Consider the following 4,979-nt stretch of genomic DNA (forward strand, 5'->3'; position numbering starts at 1 on the left):
AGAAGAAAAAGAAGGAGGAGGAGGAGGGGGAGGAGGAGGAGGAGGAAGAGGAGGAGGGAAAGGAGGAGAAGGGCAAGGAGGAGGAGGGAGAAGGAGGGGGAGTAAAAGGGGGAAGGGTAGGAGGGGGAGAGAGAGGAATTCATGAGGAAATTAAAAGAAAATAATAATGTTTATTTATTTTTGAGTGGGGGGAGGGGCAGAGAGAGGGGGGAACACAGAATACAAAGCAGACTCCAGTCTCCAAGCTGTCAATGCAGAGTCCGATTGGGGGCTCAAACTCATGAGCCATGAGATCTTGACCTGAGCCGAAGATGGACCCTTAACTAACTGAGCCACTAGGTGCCCCATGAACAAAGTGTTATTAAAGTTTTAAAGAATGTTCACCAAAAATTAATGGTAGAGACATATGGATGGTGGAATTTATACTGATTTTTTTCTTTATATTTATCTGTCCTAATGAAATTGTGGGCAACTATCCCATTAAGTGCAGCTAGACCAATTTAAAACCCACAAATATATCATGTGGATAGGAATAGTTCCAGACACAGAGAAGAAAGGAAGGATTCTCTAAGAGGAAATTTAGCCACAGGATTCAGAAACACTGACTGCAAGCTTGTGATAATGTTTTTCAAACACTAGATAGTGGCCTAGATAGAATTTCAAGTTCCTCTGAGGATAAGGCTAAGACAGCCTAAAGTTTGTATGAGAAGTTTTATAAGTTTCTACTTCATGTGATTTGTTTTACCTCATTTGTGAGCTGAGTTGTGTCCCTAACAGATTCATATGTGGAAGTCCCAATACCCAGCACTTCCAAATATAATTGTGATGGTTAATTTTATGTGTCACTTGACTGGCCTAAAGGATGCCCAAACAGGTAGTAAAACATTACTCTTGGAGGAGTCTGTGAAGGTGTTTCTAGAAGAGATTAGCATTTGAGTCAGTAGACTAAGTAAAGAAAATCTCCCTCACCAAAGCACTAAGGCATCATCCAATCTATTGAGGTCTGAATAGAACAAAATGGCAGAAAAAAAATGAATTTGCTCTTTGATTGAGCTGTGACATCCATCTTCTCCTGCCCTTGAACATCAGCTCCCTGGTTCTTTTGCCTTAGAACCTGGACTAAATTACACCATCAGCTTTCCTGAGTTTCAAGCTTGCAGCTGGCAGATCATGTGACTTCTCAGCCTCCATAATCACTTTCTATAAAATCCTTCATGATGTCTCTTTCTCTCTCCCTCCCTCTCTTTATCCCCTTAGTTCTGTTTCTCTGGAGAACCCTGACTAATATAGTGACCATAACTATATTTAGAGATAAGGTCTTTAAATATGTGACTAAGTGAAAATGAAGACATTATGGTGGAGCCCAAGGCCTTTACGACCGGTATCCTTATAAAAAGAGGAAGACATTGGTATTAGAGTGGCAGTTGGTTAGTTTCTAACAGGACACCTGGAGGTCAACAACAAGGAGGATGTTATGACCAGCTATCTGGAAAGTCAGAGGTCTGTCTTGCCAACACTCTACAAAAAGCCAAATCAAATTATACAGGCCCCAAATGGTGGGTGCCGTGACAGGAAATCCCTGACCAAATAAGGAAGAAAAAGCATGAAACTTTGCATCTCCACTTCAAGCAATAAATATTCACCTTCTAGTTAACAACTGTCAATAAAAGTTAGGAACTCAACTCCTATGGTGCACAGCTCACTCGCTCACTCTCTGTCTCTCAAGTTCACTCACTCCCAAATCTCTAGAGTATTCTTTTGCTTTAATAAACTTTCACACTTGTCTTCCCTCCACCCCCATCTCTCTCTCTCTCTCAGTCTCTGTCTCTGTTCCTACCTCACCTGCTTGCGAGCTCTTGGTCTCTCCCTCAAAAATAAAAATCAAAAAATAAAAATAAAAAAAAATAAATGAACTAAAATAAACTATCCCACTTGTTTCACTAGTCCACTGTGTTGCACATCTGTCTTTGATTTTTTTCTTGTGATAAGACCAAGAACATTCAGCAACACCTTTGGGATCTCTGGAGGGAACCCCAGGGCAACACAGGGAGATGCTCCCACAGGGAAGACCATGTGAAGAGGCTGCATGAAGGCTGCCATCTTTGAGCCAAGGAGAGAGACCTCAGAAGAACGCAACCCTACTGGCACCTTGATCTTCAACTTCCTGCCTCTGAACTGTTAAAAAATAACTTTTCGTTGGGGCGCCTGGGTGGCTCAGTTGGTTAGGTATCTGACTTCAGCTCAGGTCATAATCTCATGGTTTGTGAGCTCAAGCCACACATCGGACTCTGCTGTCAGTACGAAGTCCAGTTCAGATCCCCTGTACTCCTCTCTCTCTGCCCCATCCCCCAGCTTGTTCTCTTTCTCAAAGTAAATATATAAACTTAAACAAAATGAAAACTAAAAATTTCTGTCATTTGAGTCACTCTGTGTGTGATCTTTAGTTATAACAGCCATAGCAAATTAATACACCCATGAATGGAGTTCATATTACTTGAGGGAACTTCTTCTCATAAGTGCCATAGAACGCGATATTGGATTAAGAACATACTACAAATATTAGTTGATTGACTTTAGTTCTAGAGGAATAGTTCTCAGTTACAGTCTCCAGAACAGCATCATCAATATCATCTGGAAACTTTTTAGAAATGCATATTTTTGAGCCTCAAGACACTATAGAATCAGAAACTCTGGGAATGGGATGGAACAATCTGTTCAACAAGCCCTCTGGGTGATATGAGACACTTTAGAGTTTGAGAACAAGTGTTTCAAATGTTCCAAACTAGGGACCAGGCATGTGAAATCCGTGAGTGATGCAGCCCAGGTGTAAGTCAGCAGGAGAAGTCTGGCATCTGTCTTCTTAGCACACTAGTGACACACACATCTCCACTGAGGTCATGGCCAGATATTCCAACGAGCTAAGATGAAATGGTCTTTATTTTTCTAAGGTATACAAGCAAAATAGATGTGTAGATGGATACTTCATGATTTTTCAACAGTGGTGGCCAATTCTAATAACTGTTGCCTGAGCAAACAAAACAGGTTTACAGGACCTTTCCATCCTGTGGTAACCTTTCATTAAAGTCAAGGGGTTTGGAAGAGGGGAGGGTGAGAAAACATTTGTTTCCGTTTCACCTATAAGATGTTCTTCCTACTGGTTTCAAAGAGAGGAAGAAGATATTGAAAAAAAAATAGCTTTTTGTTTCTGTTAATGATTTTTTCTGTGTGTTGTAGTCGAGATTTAAATATACTGGGTGCATATAAGCCCTCACTCTGCAGATACACACTTAGAGTTTGCACTGGTTTTTGTCCAGTGCTCTGATTACCCCAGGGCAGAGCCTGGATTTGGCTCATTTTCAGTCGAGGCAGGCATGTCTTTAGCAGTGTGTCTCAGGTGGGCTGAGGTCTGTTTTCAGAGCCCATGACCCACAGAGTGACACTCCCCCTGCCATCTGTGACTTGTACATGGGGATTTAAAGACGGAGATGTGCTGACTGGGGCAGTGTCGGCTCCGCTGACCATCTGCTACAGGTGCTGGAAGCAGCGCTGGTCATATTCAATCTTCGAGTGAAAGTCTGAATTAGCTGGCATGAGTTTCCTACTGAATAGCTGGGCCCCCTGTTTGAATACCGCTTTCTAGTGCAGGACAAAACCTGGTTTTCTGGACGCTGTTGTTTCCTTGCTGGAAAGAATTTTTTGGGCACCTTTTCAAAATGAATGTAGAGAGGGAAGAATGAAAGTGTTATTAAGTTCTTAAAGCTCGCAAAGTAGGAACATTTCCAGGTATCCTAAACAACTTGTCTCTGCCCCGATCTGCACCCCTATTCCCACCCCAGAGCTATAGCTGAGGGCTTGAAGATGATGTTTTCTGCTAAAAACACTACTATCATCATTGGTTACTGGAAGAACATAACGTGAAGTCACTTTAAGGAAATGATATTGGGGCGCCTGGGTGGCTCAGTCGGTTGGGCGTCCGACTTCGGCTCAGGTCATGATCTCGCGGTTTGTGGGTTCGAGCCCCGTGTGGGGCTCTGTGCTGACAGCTCGGAGCCTGGAGCCTGGAGCCTGCTTCTGCTTCTGTGTCCCCCTCTCTCCACCCCACCCCTGCTTGTGCTCTGTCTCTCTCTTTCAAAAATGAATAAACATAAAAAAAAAGGACATGATAAAAAGTGAGGTTTTTCCGAGTAAATCTATAAAAACAATTACATAATGCCTAAATACCTAAACTATTATGGTTCAAATATGACAGTTTATTTAAATCAGTGAAATCATATCCTCAGTCCTTCATTTTGGATAAATTTTATTTTTTATTTTATTTTTTAATTTTTTAATGTTATTTATTTTTGAGAGAGAGACAGAGCACAAGTGGGGGAAGGGCAGAGAAAGAGGGAGACACAGAATTAAAAGCAGACTCCAGTCTCTGAGCTGCACTGAGCCTGTGCAGTCAGCACAGAGTCCAATGCGGGGCTCAAACCCGGGAACCATGAGTTCATGACCTGAGACAAAGTTGGACGCTTCACCGACTGAGCCGCCCAGGTGCCCCTGGATAAATTTTATTTTATAATCTAAGTTATTGATTATATTTAGAAACAGTCATTAATTAATTAGACACTTGGAGATTATTACTTTTAGGATAAAAGGGAAAATATTAGCTTAGAGGGATAAGCCACAGATCAAAATTATGAAAGACTTGGGGTCACCTGGATGGCTCCATCCTGATTTCAGCTCAGGTCATCATTAAAGGGTCTTCCTCTCTCAGTCATGAGATCGAGCCCCACACGAGGTACCACGCTGAGCATGGAACTGGCTTGGGAATCTCTCTCCTTCTCTCTCTGCCCCTCCCTTGCTTGTGCTTGCTCCCTCTCAAAATAAATTAAAAAAAAAAACATTTCTAAAAATATTATAGACTTGGAATTCAAACTCTATCCTGTCTTAATCCAAACACTAAAAATGGTAGTCTTTTTCTCCACAATTAAGTC

At 41.9% G+C, this 4,979-nt stretch overlaps 1 long non-coding RNA gene across 2 annotated transcripts in view; it reads right to left on the reverse strand.

Moving 5' to 3' along the window:
* LOC121040875 (uncharacterized) overlaps positions 1 to 4,367 on the reverse strand; it is a 17,601-nt gene extending 13,234 nt beyond the window's left edge. The window contains exons 1-3 of one of the 2 annotated variants that reach the window (XR_005795483.1): positions 4,357 to 4,367; positions 2,281 to 2,286; positions 1,480 to 1,482 (exon numbers count right to left, since the gene is read on the reverse strand). This is a non-coding gene — a long non-coding RNA (uncharacterized LOC121040875). Of the gene's footprint in view, positions 1 to 1,479; positions 1,483 to 2,278; positions 2,287 to 4,356 lie in introns of both variants that reach the window. The other variant, XR_005795485.1, reaches the window with a different exon arrangement.
* Between the last annotated feature and the right edge of the window lie 612 nt (positions 4,368 to 4,979).

Source organism: Herpailurus yagouaroundi, unplaced genomic scaffold (genome assembly GCF_014898765.1).
Source record: "Herpailurus yagouaroundi ecotype Mexico unplaced genomic scaffold, PumYag 29, whole genome shotgun sequence".
Taxonomy (NCBI): domain Eukaryota; kingdom Metazoa; phylum Chordata; class Mammalia; order Carnivora; family Felidae; genus Herpailurus; species Herpailurus yagouaroundi.